General features: G+C 36.1%; 1 long non-coding RNA gene and 2 pseudogenes across 1 annotated transcript; 2 read left to right on the plus strand and 1 right to left on the minus strand.

The window, feature by feature from the left end:
• Nucleotides 1–3,119: 3,119 nt before the first annotated feature.
• Nucleotides 3,120–7,006, plus strand: LOC141827125 (disease resistance protein RGA2-like; annotated as a pseudogene).
• Nucleotides 7,007–8,467: 1,461 nt separating this feature from the next.
• LOC141812263 (uncharacterized) lies at nucleotides 8,468–11,803 on the minus strand (annotated as a pseudogene).
• A 2,670-nt stretch (nucleotides 11,804–14,473) lies between these two features.
• On the plus strand, nucleotides 14,474–15,241 carry LOC141831770 (uncharacterized). The gene is made up of 3 exons (XR_012602084.1): nucleotides 14,474–14,561; nucleotides 14,744–14,877; nucleotides 14,958–15,241. It is a non-coding gene; the product is annotated as an uncharacterized LOC141831770 (long non-coding RNA).
• The last annotated feature ends 4,409 nt before the right edge of the window (nucleotides 15,242–19,650 follow it).

Raw genomic sequence — 19,650 nt, forward strand, 5'->3', positions numbered from 1 at the left:
TGAGAGACGAACTCGGAACAAGACTGTTTTTGAGAGACGAACTCGGAACAAGACTGTGCCCTGGGCTTTTTATAACCTGCTCCAAGCATCTTCACATCGGATGGGATAATGCTTTATAGTAACCTGTAAGGGGACTAGATTCGACAATTATATCCTTGTAGCCTTATGTGCAGAAAAAGGAGTATCCGAGGGCACCAAGTCTAACAACCTCATAACTGCCAGTTCATTTAGGGCTGCCGCATGTCTGTGAGAATATTCGCGTTCTCCTTTAGTAGGCTATGTAAGATAGCGGTTCACAGAAGACGTAAAAGTGAAGCTCAGGATGGAGAAAGTTGAGTAGCTTGAATGAGACTCGAGGCCGAGACGACTAAGATGAAACTCGAGGTCAAGACGGCGGATACTCAAGGCCAAGAAAACGAGACTCGAGACCGAGACGACCGGGACGAGATGCCAAATATGGTCGAGAGGAGACTCGAGGTCGAAGACGAGAGACTGAGACGACCGGGACGAGATGCCAAATATGGTCGAGAGGAGACTCGAGGTCGAGACGAGAGTTGAGGTTGAGTATGAGACGAGACTCGAGGCTGAGAAAACTGAGACAAGACTTGAGGTCGAGCAAGCCGAGATGAGACTCAAGGTCGAGACAGCCGGAATGAGACGCCAGATATGGTCAAGACGAGACTTAAGGTCGAGTCGGCCGAGATGAGACTCGAGACCGAGAAAGCCGAGACGAGACTCGAGGATGAGAAAGCTGAGACGAGACTTGAGGTCGAGATGGCTAAGACTCAAGGCCAAAAAAGCCTATATGAGACTTGAGACCGAGACGGTCAAGACAAGACACCAGATATGGTCTAGACGAGATGCAGGGTTGAGGCGACCGAGACAAGATGGTTTTGGTGGTCCAAGTGGGGTCTAGGACTGAATCCATGCTGAGCCCACAATCCGGTTTGAGCCAAATGTGACAGCTATCTTTCCCTGATTGGATCGTTTATCTTAGGTTCATGTTGACTCGTCTTGCTAGGTCAGCCCGGACCTTGACATTCACTCGAATCTTGACCTTCACATCAGAGTGAGCCACATTATCCATGACACCTGCATCAGGAGGGTTCAGCTTCGAGGGAGAGCATCACGATCCAGAACGGAAGAAGCAAGCTACTCTAGCTCCGACACCAGAATAGGAGAGCCATAGAAATGATAAATTGATTACTTAATAATTAGATTATTAATGCATAATTTAGAATCAAATTTATGTACATGGCAAAGTTGATGAACACCCACTTTAATATCATTTATCATAATTTATAATTTAGTGTCTAAAACATTTGGATAGTCCTCATCGATAGTCTATTTAATAGAGTTTTTGTGTTTCCTCAGTACAAGAACACAAATATTTTATATTTATATATAGAATTTTTATATATTAAGTACTATTTATGAGTATTATGGTGAACATTAAGTGTAAAAAAAAATTATTTTTTTAAGATTTTGATTTTAAAATTTAAAGTTTAAGATTTAGAGTTTATAGTTTAATATTTAATTTTTTTAAAAATGAAAATAAAAAAAAAATAATTTTTTTACATTTGATGTTCAAGATGATGCTCACATATAAAAGAATAAATTTAAAAAATGCACCTAATTATTTATATATGGTATTTTTTAAAAAAATTATTAAACGCTTCACTTATAATTTTCTAATTAAAATATCTCTTCATTCTCAATCAATCAATCCCATGAATATAAATCATCGATCGATTTGCCTATCTTACATTAGCTTAACAGTTTTGGTCAAAACAACTCTAAGGTGGAATAACTTTTTTAATTAAGATAACTTCAAAGTAGAATAATTTTAATCCAACTATTTTAAAATAATAAATATAAGACTATTTTGATAATGTTTAAAAGAGGAGTGTTCTTACTGTATAGATAATTAAGAATATTTTTTTATTTTCCGTTGAATAATTTCTTTCTAAAATAATTATTTGTAGATATAATCATGTAAATTTATATTAAACATTATTAAAAAAATTCTATTAACCCTTAATATATGGTGAAATCCAATATATTAATCAAGCTTACAAGATGATCTAAGGAATTTTTTTAAAATCAATTAAATTTGAAACTATATATTTGTTATTAAAGTTAATTTTGTGTCATTTTTTAAAAATAAGATATATTTTATTAAAAAAATTATTTTTTTGATAGTATTTGACTTAAGTAATATCTGTATAAAATTTTATATTTTTAAAAAATTAATTATAGAATTATTTATGTATTTCTATTGAGATATTTATTTTATTAATTTAATGATGAAAATTAATTTTTACCATTAAAATAATAATAAAATTAATTTTTCATCATTAATATAGCGATGAAATTAATTTCCCTCACTATTTTAGTCCGACAATGACCAAAAGCTCATGACGATGTCATTCACTTAAGTTTTTCATCTACATATATATTTTCATATATATCTATGAGCTGCTATGACACCATTGATATTGTTAGAGAGGAAGCATGATATATATCTAAATACTTTTGGTCAAAGAATGAAAGAGCTTCGACCAATTACTTTTACTTTAGCAGAAGAAATAGAAAAAGAAAGTAGAGAAAAAGCTAGCCAAAGCTTGACGTTAAGGATGTAAGTATCATCTTAATTACAAGCCTAGCTAGCTTCAATTCTAAATAAAACCTTTTACTTTAGTAAAAGAAAAGAAAATAAATTAAATACGTACGTAAACTAAATATGACAAAGATTTTAGTTTAACTCTAAAGAAAATTGAATTTTCCATTGACAATTAAGTTTACGAACGAATTTCATGTGGATTATATTGCAGCTTGCGTGAGATGATTAATTAAGGCCACAAGCAAAGCAAAGCAAAGTAGTATTCTACTCCATGAGCAGAGCAAAAGAAAAGAATATATATATATATACTTTGCTTTGCTTGTGGCCATGGCAAATGAAAGATGCTGATGATCGATGGTAAGAAAGTAGTTTGCTTCATGGTGGTGCATGTACATATCAAAATTAATTTGGTTCATTGCCACTCTCTCCCAATCTTTCCCCATTCCATAAACTCATTCACTAGCAAAAACACATACGAGGTTGAAGAAACTCATTCATGGCGGTGTCCTTGGAATTGAAGCATCTATTGCTGGAGGTGCTACCATCGCCTGCTGTGATGGCACAAGGCCGCTTGCTGTGTATCCAAAACCACTTGGACATGGTTTGCGATAGCCTTTGGGCTATCAATTCAATGATCGTTATCCCTGAGATGAGAATGTTGTATAACAAATATTTGCAGAAGGAGGAGCAAATATTTGATCTGGAGTTAGATGTGCCTGTAGAATTTGCAGATTGGAAGACAGATGTGGCTGCAGCAGTTATAGATGTGGGAGAGTTGCTCAGTCGAATCATGGATTGGGAAGCAAGTTTGCATCGTTCCATTGAGGGCAACACCAACACCCAACAGGTGCACTTTCGCCATGTTATTTTAGTAGAGCTGAAAGAGATGTTGTGCCACTTGAATTCTCTTGTGCTGAGAGGATCTGCAATGGGTCTTCTGAGGGACCCTATGGCTTCTATGAACCCACTCCGAGAAGACTACTCAATTGTCCTAAAAAATGAGGTGGTGGGTAGAGAGGAAGATCTAGAGCAACTCATCACAATCTTTCAACAACAACAACAACAACTAGTACCATCCGACGATGACGACGACGATGATAACAACCCGTTTGTCATTGTCATATATGGCAAACCAGGGGTTGGGAAGACGACCTTGGCGCATATGATCTACCACCACACTTGGGTTCGGCAACAATTTCATCATCGCATTTGGGTGGATCTACCCTGGTTTCGACATTCAAGATGATTAATATAATCGGAAATGAATTTGTAAGGTCCATAAACAAGGAAGAATATTGTGATCAGAAATTACATCTAGAGCTGCCGCTACAAGCCATGTGGGAATATATTAATGAACAACTCGATGGGAGTAGATATTTGTTGGTGCTTCATATTCAAGATTTGGCTCGTTTGATGCAACAAGAGTGGAATGAGTTGAAGCACATCCTGTTGCGTGTGGGCGGGCCAGGAAGTGCAATCTTAGTCATCCTCAAAGAAGAAGAAGAAGAAAGTAAGTGATATGGGTTTTCTAAATGGGGAGAAGGATATTACAACATACTGCTTGAAGCCCTTATCCATGGATGCATGGCTAGAATTATTCAAGAGACATGCAGTAACGACAACAATCCCATCGAAGCAATTTGCTAAGCAACACTTCCAAAACACTTTTGGGGCAAAGTTTTTTGGATCGTTAAACCATAATATTCTGGCAGCACATCACCTACCCAATTTATCAGAATATATTTATATGGTTATGAATTTTCCATTTCTCATCGTACGATTACTCCAATACCATCAACTACTTGATGCGGATACTGATGCGGATATTGATACGGATTATGATGTCATCTCACACATGTTGATCGCTGAATACCTCATACCAACTGAAGGCCTCAAACTAGGTTGGATTGAGTTCTATGAAAGGATTTTTAAATCTAAATTTACATTAGAAGAGGAATTATCAGAATTACTGTTACAAAGCATGGTCGTCTACTTGCATATGAAGGTTCCCGAAGATTCAACTACTATTCCAAGGTGTTGTCGCTATTTGTGTTTGAAAATTAATCCTACAGCGATACCATTTCGATTGCCGACCATGCCAGTTGAGGTGAGCAAGAAGCTGATAGCATTGATTCTACAAGAAGGAAAAGATGAGGCAACAACACAAGAAGATGATGAGGAAATAACACTTCAAGTATACAAAAAAAGACGCATGAAAGCAGCAATTGCAATATCAAAGTTCCTCGACAAGATGTTGGTAAGACTTGTACATTTGCGTATGTTAGTTGTAGAAACTAATATGATCCAAAGCCTACCCAATGAAGTTAGCAAGTTGGTTAACTTGAGATACCTCCACCTTACAAAGCTTAAGATGGAATTACTTCCGAAATCACTTTTTGAGCTAACTAATTTGAGAATTTTAAGTTTGCTTCACTGTGAAAAGCTTCAAAAGATATCTGAACGAATCCATCAGCTTAAGAAATTGCAGATTTTGAAATTAGCTTATTGCATCAAACTTCAGCGGTTACCAAAATCTATAATCAGACTCAAAAACTTAGAAGTGCTTGATGTGGAAGGTTGTTGTTGGCTCAGCAAGCTCCCAGAGGATTTGGTCTGTTTTAAATCACTGAGAATCCTCAACGTAGCAAAATGTGCATCCTTGTCTCAAATTCCCCGTGGGATCGAGCAATTAATTGGCCTTCGTAAGTTGTCAGGAATATTTGTTGGTGTAGATGGAGGTTTTCGGCTCACACAGTTGCAAGCTTTAACAAATCTTCAAGAAATAAGATTACGGAACCTAGAACGAGTAGAGGAGACTCAAACTGAAATGTTGATGGCCCAACAAAGTCTTAGGTACTTGTCATTGCATTGGGGTGGTGAAGAAGCAAATGAGAGTTCTGAATCAACTACACCACTGCAGGTACTCGAAGCTCTTTGACCCAACGTGCATTTGAAAAGGCTAGAGATCATTTCTTATAAGGGAGTGGAATTTCCTACTTGGATGAGTAAACAACAACTTGCTCGTTTTGATTCTTTAGTTGAAGTCAGACTCATCAATCTCAGGAGGTGTGCTACATTACCATCACTCGGTCAACTTCCTAATCTTGAGAAACTTGAAATAAGTGGCATGGATTTAATAACACACATAGATGATACATTTTATGGTGATGGCGACATATTTCCTAAGTTGACAGAGCTCACTTTCTCAGAAATGCTTGCACTAGAGAAATGGTCTGTGCCGAAAGAAAATATCCTGATTTTTTTCCAAAGCTTCAACAATTGACACTAATTCAGTGCCCAAAACTCAAGGAAATAGATATGCTATGTGATTCTATGCTACAATGAGAGTGTGGTTGAACAATGAGACAATATGGTCTGCTGAATTTTACAGTTGGGACAACCTCCAATACATCAAAATAATAGAGATAGTCGGGTGCCAAGAGCTAAAGTGTCTGCCACAGGGTATGCGAAGCTTGAAGAATCTATATAAGATGACAATTAATAGCTGCAACAATTTGACGACTTTGGTAGCATTGGATTCACTTTATGAATTGTACCTATATGCTTGCCCAGTGCTAGCATTCAACCTAGAAGCATTTACAAAACTTAGGAGGCTTAAAATTAAAGACTGCCCAAAGATGCAAATGTGAGTGTGATCTTCCTCTGCTAGTAGATTTCATTTAATTACTCATATGCTTCTATTCATACCAACGATATATAACTGATGGATTAATTATTGCTTCAATCAAAACTTATTTGTTCTACCTATTAGATATTATTGCTTCAATCAGAGCTTGTTTGTTCTACCTATTAGATGTTAGTTTCCATTACTGCATAAACTTGTTACTTAGATAATTAAATAAAAATTAACTAACTTGTATGATTAGTAATATAATGTGTTTGTCAACAAAACTTAACAGTAATATGGAAGATTGATTCCACGCACCATTTGCTTAGCCATTAGACATATTGAAATAAAAAAAATTATAAAAAATGGGAAATTATGAAATTTATTTGTTCTTTTAATGTATTTGGATGTTTGACTATCAAAGTGTAGTGTAAAGGTTGGAAATTCAAACCAAGATTCATATCCCCAATTTAATGTTATCCAATTAGCAAATTATAATTGCATGGCTAATAATTGCTTATCATTTCAGTTATCACAATGCCTGGAAGAAAAAAGACGAGAAACGACGGCGAGAAGAAGAAGAAGAAGAGAAACGACGGGCAAGAAGAAGAAGAAAGAACGATAGTGGGCAAAAGAAGAAGAAGAAGATGATGACAATGCAAGTAGTTCTCTTCGCCAAATTGAATGATTCATTGGACATGTTGCAAGTAACAGTCGACTTCGAGCGGCAGCATAAGAAGAATAGAAGATCTTAATTGACGTTGATATGCTTGTTTGAATCATATGTTCTTGGTGTGTTTAATTTGGTTAATCATCTAATCCATTTGTTATTTTATGACATTAATGTGTGTTTATTGTGAAACCCTTTATTAATTTGTCCTGTATCATTAATTAGATACAAGTTATGGGTTGTGAACTTTCTCACTCTTGAGATATTTTTTTGGTGAATTTATGCAACTAATCAAATCAATTTACTAATGTTTATCAACAATACAAAACTCTTGCTTATAGTTAACGATGTCTATGAACTTAGACAGTTGCTTAATTTGTTGGATGTTTTAAAATTGATATTATCTTAAATTATTTTATTATTTATTTAATTGATAAATAATAGATTAAAGTTAGATGAACTTAGCCTCCTCACTAACCATGGTTTGTCCAACTAAGCAGCTTAATTAGGTGGGAGAACTTAATGTGTGAAATTGCAGCCAAGCCAACCGTTCTTAACTAAACAGTGTGAATTATGACTGTGATCTTCTTTCTATATTTCCAAATTCATCTAACATTGAATAAACAATATTGGGCTAAATAAATGGTCTGAAACAAGCTTCAACACAACTCCATGTGCGTAATTAATTTTACATCAAGCAACAACCGTTAATTTTGCTCATTGTAGATTGAAAGTTTAGAAATTCCAAAGGATTAAGCTCAAAAACACTCATAACACATTTTTCTAATATTTTTTTTGTTCCAACCCATCATTGTAACTCTTCATTGTTAACTTTTTAAGTTTCAACAATCTTTCATAAACATTCACAACCGTTAATGGGCATTGCTTTTCCATGGAACAACCATTAATTTTACATCAAGCAACAACCGTTAATCAACACAACTCCATGAAACAAGGTGAATTTAATCAAATTTTAGTCAGTTCAAGAAGCGATACTCAAATTGAAAACCCAAAGTTGCATACTTTTCCCACTAATTTAAATGGGCATTGCTTTAGAAGTAAAGCTAAGGAAGTCAAATGGTTGTTCGAAATCGAAGCCCATAATGTGTTTGCATTCAAAGCCCGAAAAGAGATGACTAAGTTGGTTCAAAAGTCTAACAGTTGCAAAATTTAAGTGAAAGAAACCAAGTAAACGTAACCTTGTGTTCCAATGAATATCTCCAAAATCATTTTATTAAATTGAACTGTGAAGGAAATGAATTAGGCACTTTAGTTTTCTGTGATAAACAAACATGGTCAAAAGCTCAACAATGAAAACATTGATGACACATTTACAAGCTAGAGAACAAAATTACACTTTCAATCCTAATCCAAACAGTTTAAAAGTAAGAAAGATATCATTGTAGATTCAAAATGTTGAAAGTTTAGAAATTCCAAAGGATTAAGCTCAAAAACACTCATAATACAATTTTCTAATATTCTTTTTGTTCCAACCCATCATTACAACTCTTCATTGTTAACTCTTTTAAGTTTCAACAATCTTTCATAAACATTCACACTCAAATTTGCAATTTGAAAAACATGAAAAAGAAATTTTTCCTAAAAACAAATAATAGTAAGAAAACAGTCAATTACTAGCCAAATAATAGCAGATTTAGAACTAAAATATAAGAGTTGAGGAAAGAAACCAAACTGCAAGCTGGTATTTATGCTGGAAAAGGATGTGCTTCGCATCTTCTAAATGGATGTCAGGTATAAAGTCTACCATAAGCATTCCTGTGCAGGATCGACAAAAATGAACATGCTTAATCAACAAAGAAGCATACAAGTATTGAAATCTTTGAGATAATGTATACTGCAATTAGTGCATCCATTGTCTGATAATGTACACAAACAAGTGGTATAAGATCTATGGAAGGCATTTGTCCATTGAAATTGCACAAAAATACAACATATATGAATTACTTAGCAAAATGTACTAGAAATTACTCAGTATATCCATTGTCTATGATACATGCACAAAATCTTAGTACATTGCATGCTCTGCGCATTCATTCATTCTTTCGGTAGTTACTATCATTTGTACTTTGTTGGTTTATTACAAATTGTCAATTAAGTCAATTTAAAAGCATGAAGTATTAAAAGTTACCCTTTAAAGTTGTCGACCATATACAAAGAAGACATTGAATTTTTCTGAAATTGTTGCCCAAGAATAAACTAAGAATTAGTCATTATGAGATTTAAGATAATTGTTACCTGAATATTCAGAGAGAAATAGTTCACGAACTCCCCAAGCAGATAACTAGAGAATCACATGCCCACTAAGGCCCCAATGGTCACTAACATAGATCCAACCTATATAAGTCATATATTATTTTGGAATATAGTAAAAAAAATGATATGTAAAATAACCATACTATGTGCATGTGTATATTCCGGCAAGTTCTTCTAGATATTTTCCAGTTTAAACTTTAACTTTAGGAAATGTGATCTAGTAACAGAATATAGAAAATCGTGAAGGGCTAAGAAAAACAACCATCATGTTATACAATGCAAAAGTTTGTAAACTTGAACATAGTAGTTTCATATTGTAAATGGATATTATTAAAGGATATTTGTAGAAGTTTGAATAGTGCATTTTGAAATATCATACGACCATGAGACAGGATGGATAGGATGGAGGTTTATTTCTCAGTGGAGGATATTTTGTAGATGTTTTGAACGGTTCATGATGAAATCTGACATGAGATGAAACAGGATGGGTAGGATGGAAGATTACCATCTTGCATCTTCCTGTTAAACCAAAAAGAATAGAGGATTATTTGATTGCTTTTCTGACAGATCAACAAAAAAAAGGACCATTGAACTAGATCAAGAACCTCATGGGTACACTATTAAAGAAATAATACCCACTGAAAGAAAAGATCATAAAATTTGCAAGTAGGCAATGAACTATTAGTTCAGAATCCTAAGATTACACACAATGGAAAACTTCTATTATGAGCATACAGTACTAGTAGTTGCAACAACATGGAAGATTTTGATACTTGAGTTGCATGATATGATACTAAAGTATTTGTGATATGCTTTGAGAAAGACAATGGAAAGATGAGATGTCTCTTAGGCTCATCATCTGAGTCCCTTTAAATTGTGTATAGACTAATGATCAATATAGAAACTGTTATATATTTTGAAATTCAAGTCCGTTATGTCATAAATAGTTCATATTATCAGACAAACTAAGATAATGATGAAATGATGGTATAATTAAATTGGAAATAAATAGAACTACCTTTGCTTGCAAAATAAATTTCCTAAAGATAACCTTTACAACAACAAAAAAAAACACACAAAGGCTCCGTGTATAAGTACCCCTAACAAACTTGATAGTTCTGCATCCTCAACTTTAAAGGTGAATAGGCTGGGAACTGGGTTGATTATAGAATGACCAAACTGGACAATAATTTTGTAGCTCTGAACTGCTTATCAAGTACTGCAATTTTTACATAAGAAGAAAAAAATATGTATAGAATTACAAATTACAAACCTGTTGACTGCTCCCAGCGGCTATTAATACATAATCAGCTATAAAATGTTAGACTAGATCCATTGTTCCCTTCAACAACTTCAGAAGAAATTGCCCATTATCACTTAAAGACACCTCTGAAATTGATTACATGATCAGAAAACCAGCATATGGTGTCCTTTGGTCCAAGAATGTTGAAAAAAGAGCCTCTTGGTTCTCTATTTCCTCGAGGATAATTATCCACCAGTCTCTGTAACAGCATGGCACTGCACAATAAAAAACTAAGTTGCATGCTAATTCACCTACAGATAAAGGGAGGGATAACAATCAATATATTCTTGTGATGTATAAAATTTTGTCTCGGCGATTAATATGGGGCAATATAGAATTCAATAGAAGTGATTGGAAGCTCGATATCAGTAAAACAATGGTTGATATGAGTTATACATAGCTTGCTATGGAGACATTAGATATAATTTTTTAAAAAAAAATCAGAGAAACAGTAATATAATCATAGTATCATGCCTAACATAAATACTCCAAGCGCCAAAAGAATAGACAAAGTGCTCCCTTTTGCCAACATACCCACCACCAGAAAGCACAGAGATTGCACCATTTTTGCCCTGCTACTACATCCATATTTGAAGATTTGCTACTGGAATATGACATAAATTATATAGTGAGAGTAAATTAAGACAATGTTGATGCATTAACAACCAAATACACAAGGCATGAATGCAACATTTCAAGAACTTGAAATGGTAACCATGATGGGAAAAGTAATAGCCCTTCTTCATTTATTGTTCCAAAAATGTGATTTTGAGACATGTGAAAAAGCTTTTTCCTCACCGCTGCATCAAAGAAATGTCCATTTGTCGCATTGCATCGACCTCCCCCGGAAATTTTAACCTTTGCTAATTAATGGTTTCCCTTTCTCAATAACCAACACACTCAGGTGCGGAGCTAGAGACTTGGCTCTAATTGAAGCATAGACTCCAGCGGCACCACCACCCACCACAACCAACGATCGCTCTTCTCTTCTGCCTATAGAAGCAGATGCAACTATATATCCGTCCACTGATTTAAAAAAGAAGGCATGAGCAATTAGTACAAGTACGACCAAACGAACAACAAAGAGATTAACAAAGCTAGCTCCCATATTTCTTCCATTCAATGGTGAAAGCTAGGGTTTTATCTATTGGGCGAACGCTATGAATGGCGAAGGACAGCAACGCCTCCTCCTGTGATGGGGAACCAAAGCGTGATTCTTCTTCCTACGGAACGAGGCGACTCTGACGGAATTCCAAAAGTGCGAGAGGTTCACCGGCCTCGAGATCATCCTTCTGGCACACTCTCCGAGCATCCGCCCGTTTCAACAACGGAGAAGAACAACTACGAATAAGATCGCACTAATGGAGCCCATGGGCCATGTTTCAAGGCCCATTTCTCAGAAGGTCTTGCAATTTCATGCAGTGGAGCCAAGAGACACGGTTCACTGGACCATCAATCCGGTTCATACAACTTGATTTGCCTGCCCTGCCCTCGCACAACTTGTCAACTTGAAAAGATTTATGAGTTTGTTTGTGTAATTAGAAATGATTGTCAAATATTTTATTTATCTTATAAATTTTTAAATAAGAGAGAGAGAGCATATTTAAGTATTCAATTTGATAAAATTTATTCATTTCTACTTAATTATAACAAAATATAAAATAAATCAACTTAAATACTAATGAATTTGATTTCATGAATAATATTCATAAATAATTTATGAATAAATTTATTTATCAATTTATATAAAATTTAATTATAAAAAAAATATTATGTGAAAAATATTATATTCATGAATAATTTTAGAGATTATTTTGTATATCTTTTTGAATTTAATATTTATAATATATTAAAATTAAAAATAAATATAAATTATGTGAGATTAAAAAATTCAACTAGAGTTCCATAAAATTTTTAATAAATAAGTTTTAAAATTTTAATAAATAATTAAATTTGAATATAATTAAACTCGACTCCAAAGTTTAATTACACTCCTAACTATATTACTAGAAAGATATTTTTGTGATAAATAGCATGAATTTATAAAAAAAAAATAGAAATTATTATATTATTACACCATCATCCTTCAATTAAAGATAAAAGAAATTATTATATTAGAAGGTCTAATATTACAATAATTTTTTTATCATAATCAATCATTAATAATTAAGTTTTTATTAATTAAAATAAAGTTTAAAATTTTAATTATTATTCTCTAGGATAAGAATTAACATTTGATGTGTTAAAAAAAATATATATCAATCGAAATAAGCCAACTCTATATATTAACCAAGAAATTTTATTGAATAAAAAGTATTGATATAATATCAAAACATTTAGCTCATACAACAATTTAATTTTCTTTCTCAACAAGTACAAGTAAATTTTTCAATGCATACCTCTTTTGCAGTAGCATATCAATTTCACTTCCCAATTAAATTGAAATTTTCAACCCTTATCAAACTTTCTCAAGTTCTCAATCAGCCAAAAACAATTATGCCAATATGCACTTTGAGTTGAATGATCTCGATATGATTTGCAGAAGAAGTTGGTTCGCCATACCGATAAAAATTGTCCTTTAAATATTGAAATTCTTCGCAACTAGAAAATTTTGCAACAACAATATTGATAACAAAACACATTTTAAAGATGAACTGAAGAATTTCAATGATAACACTTGAGAAAGGAGCGTTTTTCTAGTGGTCAGCATGGAAAGTTATAACCTAGAGTTGATGATCCTTTTAGAATTTTGAAAAAGTTTAGTGATAATGCTTACAAGGTTGAGTTGCCCAATGATTATGGTGTTTCCACTATTTCAATGTTGTTGACCTTTATCTTTATGTTAATATTGAATTCAATCCTAATTGGAGAGCGAATCTTTTCCAACCAAGGGAGATTGACACAGAAACGCTCTAGAAAATATTTCAGATTTTTGTGTCAACTTCAATTATTAATAATCTGCTTTTATTTGGAATGAATTACAAGGTAACCCATATATCGTTGGAAAGGCACATATGTCTATTTCCAACAAAAAAAAAATGATGCTCAATAATATTCCTATAAAAAGTTATGATCATTTTGACTGATGTCTATTAGGACGGATATAATACTCAATAGAAAATGTATTTGATATGATATATTATTTTTTATTTTCTAGAAAAGAAAAGTAGAAAACATGTTTGATTTGTTAATATAAAAAATTATAAACAGAGTTAATTTTTTACGAAACATATCTTTCAAAATATAAATAAAATGGTGCTTTATGCAAAAGATGAATTTATCATATCATATATTAATTCAATAATTTTAAACATAAATTATTTAAAAATTTTAAATATAAATTAAATTAATACCTATTTGCATAAATAAATTTACGATGTTACTGAAGGTTACATTCAGTAACATTTTTATTTATTTTTCTTCTTTATCTATATGTAAAAAGAAAACCGGCTTATTTGATCACGTGAGTGACGACCACTCACGTGACAATAGGTTGGGTGATTTTTTCTTGCCAGCATTAGTATTTGCCTCCCTGTTCTCAAATAATGATGGGACGTCGTCTCGTCGCTTCGCCCTTTTATCTACTGTTCCTTCCACTCTTCCGCCATAAAGGACCGTGCCATCACGTGCTCCCTCTCTCTCTCTCTCAATCTATCGCTCTGTTCCTCTTCGTCCACCACCACACTGCCGCTGTGCAGCAGCGTGCAGGGCGAACAGCCAGCGGGCTTCTGCCCACCTCCCTCTCTTTCTTTCTCCTCCGAGTAAAAACGTGTCTATCTTTTAGTAAGACTGGAATAAAGAATTAGTTGCGCAGCTCGTTTAAGTGTAATTTATGGTTAGGATGCGATCAGATGGCTCGCTTTTTCTTCTGCTACTGGCTACTGCTACTGCCGCTGCCGCTGTCTTTGTTTTGGTCCTGAATCCTGATCCGCTGCAGGCCGAAATGGAAGCTGCAGCTGCTCTTCTTCTTCTTCTTCTTCAGATCGGCTACAACGCTGCTTCTTGCTTCGCGCTTTGCTTTTTGGCTTGACTGCCGTCGCCGTCGACGTCGCTAACTGCAAGTGTAATATATATTCCTTCTGCTGTTTACAGTGCTTTCTTCTCCATCGCATCGATCGGTTGATTTCTTTATTAAGCTTAAATTAAGCTTTTTATTTTTCTGATTTGGCGTGGTGTTGGTGTTGGTGGCAAGTTATCTATTTTCTACTTTCATTTGGTTGGTCTCTCTAATTGTTCTTTCTACAGGATTTTAGGAGGTTATCAGTCTCTGCAGATAAATTGTCCAAGGTGGTTTCCGAAGAAGTACCTGGAACATTGGCCGCGCTAAAGCTGTCTGGTCTGGAGATTGATGATTTAACTTACCAACTTAATATTCTTAAGTAAGCTCCGCTATGTATCATTTATCGTTGTGTGTTATCATATCTGGATTCTTTTGAGGATGACATAGCTCTATATTCAGGCAAAGAATAACAGGGAAGCAACAGGAAAGGAAGCAAACAAATCCAAGATCTCAGGGTCGAAGAGGTAAACTTAAGACAAACTAACCCTTTTTTATGGGAATAGGCATAAGGAGTGTGTAAATCTCATAGATACAAAGTGCAAACTGTAATATAAGAAAGCTTAACATTAGATGCTTTAAATTTATGGTTCTTTAATTTAAACTCTGGATTACTGTTTATCCACTTCTTTTATTGAAGTTTCTGTAGTTGGATCCATAATATGATAGTTTGTTTTCTTGTTTTATTCAGAAATAAGTTGTTTCAATTTAAGGAAGCTTTTTGCCATGCTAAAATGTTCAGTTTCAAGATATGTTTGTAGGTTATTGCTAAAAGTTGTTTAGATGACATTGACGATAGCATTCAAGAGAATCATGGCTACCTGATTGTGAGAGTAAAAGAACAATAGCATTCAAGAGAATCATGGCTGCGCTTCCGCTAACACTCTTGCAGAGAAACAATCAAAGAAGATTCGAAAAATGCTATTCACCCCCTCTAGCGAACCAATCGATCCCAATAGACAACCCTTTGGACAAGCGGAATAAGCGAAGGGCACGTATTAAAAGTGAATTCTATTAGATAGGATTTTGTAGATTTAACTTGTACGGATTTTTCGCATGAATAGCTCGAAGGATCCTATTTCCCGCTGCGAAATTTTATTTTATCGCATATGATTCCCTACACATGGTGCTTATGCCATAACTTTCCAACCTTTGGCCATGAGCTTTCCTTGCTCGATTAGAGTCTTCGTCAATAGAACCACTTGAGATCATGTTGATTATACCGCGGTGAGGTGTGTTGCTTAACTGATTCCCATCCAAGTTAGGATGACCTTCCGGTCGATCATCCCGATGACATTGGTTAGGAGAATGTCATTATGACTCTTGTTTCCTGGTCTCAGGGAGGACTGAATTGATGTCGATCTAATCTATTTCCCGAGTCCTTGTGCCATGAATATTTGCGAGAATAGTGCCTTACTACTGAAGGGGAGGTCTTTCTTGTTGTTTCTCCTTTATGACTCGACTAACTTCTTAAGCTAACTGTCGAAATTTATTAGTGTTATGGTTATGTGGTTGATGATGCATACAAAACAAACCTACCCTTCAAGAGGGATTTTGTAGGGTCTAAAGGATGTCCACATCTCCACAATGACATGATATTGTTCACTTTGGGCCTAAGCCCTCATGGTTTTGTTCTTGGGCTCTCCCCAAAAGGTCTCATTGCCAATGAAGATATCTTCCATCCTTTTAAACCCATGATCTTTTCCATGTGTTTTAGATATGGGACTATGTTTGCACATTTACAACCCAATAATCCCCCTCAAACAAAGGACCATAGGCCCCCCTCAAACGGAAAGCCTCCGTTTGATGTCCGAATCCTCGACCCACCAGGACTTCCTGCCCAGCCGCAACCAGGACTTCCTGCCCCTCGGTCCACCCGACCTACTAGGACTTCCTACCCAGCCGCAACCAGGACTTCCTGCCCCTCGGTCCACTCGACCTACTAGGACTTCCTGCCCAGCCGCAACTAGGACTTCATGCCCCTCGGTCTACCTGACCTACTAGGACTTCCCGCCCGATGTCTGGTCCTCTTGATTCAAACACAGGAGCCCCCACTTCCTTTGTTTTTAAGGTTCAACCCACATGGTTAGATCCGGATCATGGCTCATCCGGCGGTTAGTCCGGTGAAGAGCGGCCTCGGTCTGATACCAATTGTAGGGTCTAAAGGATGTTCACATCTCCACAATGACATGATATTGTCCACTTTGGGCCTAAGCCCTCATGGTTTTGTTCTTGGGCTCTCCCCAAAAGGCCTCATTGCCAATGGAGATATCTTCCATCCTTTTAAACCCATGATCTTTTTCATGTATTTTAGATATGGGACTATGTTTGCACCTTTACAACCCAACAGATTTGGGTTGGTATTTTTTCAAGAATTGGATGGGAGCCCATGGTCTACACTATGCATCCTTCTCGTCGAGATGGTAGGTAATTAAATTGTGATGTGGCTTTACTCGTTGGCATGGATTGGGAAGGTTTCTTCTCTGACTGGGGAGCAATCAAGCTATCATCTCGGTGAGTGAGCTGCATCTCTTCCATATGTATGTATTTTTCAGCACGTTCGAGCAATCTGGCATAATTCATCGGGGATTATTTCACCAATGATCGAAATAATTCTTTATCTACTAGGCCTTGAGAAAAGGTGTTAGTTAACACTTCCAAGTGAGTTGAAGGGATGCCCCAAATGACTCAATCAAATCGTTGGATATATTCTCTAAGAGTTTTTTAAGGCTTTTGTTTCATGGTAAACAGATTCAGAGGTGTTTTATGGTATCTCTTGCTACTGGCAAATTGATGGAGGAATGCAACTCTGAAATCTACGAATGAATGAACGGACAAGATCGGAAGGCGGTTGAACCACCTCTAGGCAGAGCCCGACAAGGTGGTTAGGAAGATGTGACATTTAACCCCATTCGGGTATTGATGTAATAGAGCAGCATTCTCAAAAAGGCATAAATGATCTTCCAGATCAAATGACCCAGTGTTTCCCCTAATTGTGGTTGTCAAAAGTGTTGATGCAACTCTTGTTCCAGAACTTTCCTAGAGAAAGGCGTTCGGGGTATACTTACCTCATCAGTAGTTCTTATCTTGCCTTTGTTATCCCGCAGGGGCGTTCCAGCTCTCGATTTGTGTGAATCCTTGTCCGAAAAAATTATCTCTTTGTTCAAAGAGTTCATAATGGGTATGCTCCCACCTAATCGTAGTGGCACTTTTCTAGGTGGAGAATGATCTTCTGGTGAAGGAAGAGGAGCTCCTGAAATAGGCAACAATGAGTGTTGTCATAATACCTTTAACATCACTTGGGATACTATATATTTCATAATCTTCTCTTGCATGACGGTCATTGCCTCGCCATAGCTTTTCTCTTGAGCGGAGCCATGATCGCCAGTAGTTCTAGTGTTAACCATCATAGCATCTCAGCTCAGATTTCCCACAGACGACGTCAATTTGTTTCGATCAAATACCATGGATGATCAAACTACCAGTTAATGAATTGTCGACATGCAAGCCCTTCGAAGATACTCGTCGAAAAAGATAAAGGGACTTGAAAGCACTCAAAAAGAGAGTTAGAATAACACCAGGGGTGGATCCCAACAAGTCACGCCAACACTTAAGTTAGGATTTTATGTGAGGAAGGAGATTAAAGACTTAGGGAAATTAGGATTGTGTGTGCGTACCAGCGCCCATAAGTATGAGCAATCTTTTATAGAGTTGTCTGTATCCATTTTAGATATTTTCTGAAATATGTGCTTCAATCTAGAAAGGTTCTGAAACACTTGTTCTAATCACCCATGTCTTCGGGATATTTTTTGGGCTTTCTGGGAGAAATTTGATATTTTTCGAAATGAGCATTCCAATCTAGAAAGGTTCCGAAACACTTGTTCCAATTGCCCATATCTTCTCGGATATTTTCTTAATTTTCTGGGAGAAATAGTCTTAGGGTTTCTTGATTTTATGGGCAAACAAATTCCTTGGACCCGGCCTGAGACTGAGGTGGTGTTAGTGTAAGAAGACAAAGGTAGGGACCCAAGACTGAGAAGAGGTCAGCATATGAGACCGAGAAGATTCTGAGGTCAGGACCTGAGGTAGGAAAGAGGGCGGCACTTAAGGCCGAACATACCTCGAGGTCGGGACCTGAGGCTGGAAAGAAGGCGACACTTGAGGCCGAACAGACCCCAAGGTCGAGACTTGAGGCTGGAAAGAAGGCGACACTTGAGGCCAAGACCGAGGTCGGGACCTAAGATTGAAAAGAGGTTGGCACTTGAGGCTGAGCAAAACTCCAAGGTCGGGACCTGATGTCGGAACCTGAGGCTGGAAGGAGGTTGGCACATGAGACCGAGCAAACACCAAAGTCGGGGCCCGAGGCCGAGGTCGAGGCCTGAGATCAAGTTTTGTCTGTCCTGCTAGCTCTACTGTCGGAAATATTTCTATTCTGAATTGATTGAAATATTACAAGCCATAGGTCCCTATTTATACATGAGTATAGGGACTTATTCTAGACGATTTATTCTAAATAGAATATTTAATATGATTTATTCTAAACAGAATATTTAATAGAATATTTAATATATATAATAAATTAAATATTCTAACACCCCCCCTCAAACCTAAGGTGGTAGAGTAGAGATCAGCTTGAGTTTGCTCAATAACCCATAGAAGCGACCCGGCAAGAGAGACTTGGTGAAGATATCTGCAATCTGATGTTCGGTAGACACGGACTGCAATTGCACAGTGCCAGCACCAACATGCTGCCGTACAAAATGACAATCGATCTCAATGTGCTTAGTGCGCTCATGAAACACATCATTTCGAGAAATTTGAATGGCACTCTGACTATCACAATGAAGATCGGTGGCTGGCGGTTGAGGAATGCCAAGATCAGAGAGAAGTCATCGAATCCAAAGAAGCTCGGAAGTAGAATCAGCAAGTGCACGATACTCTGACTCAGCACTGGAACGAGAAACGACAGTCTGTTTCTTGCTTCGCCAGAAAACAAGGGAATCACCCAAGAAGAAACAATAACCAGTGATGGAGCGTCGGTCAGTGGGATCGCCTGCCCAATCAGCATCAGAGTAACCAGTGAGCACCAATGATG

Source organism: Curcuma longa, chromosome 1 (genome assembly GCF_044706935.1).
Source record: "Curcuma longa cultivar G26 ecotype Majalengka, Jawa Barat chromosome 1, ITB_CL_G26_1.1, whole genome shotgun sequence".
Lineage (NCBI taxonomy): Eukaryota > Viridiplantae > Streptophyta > Magnoliopsida > Zingiberales > Zingiberaceae > Curcuma > Curcuma longa.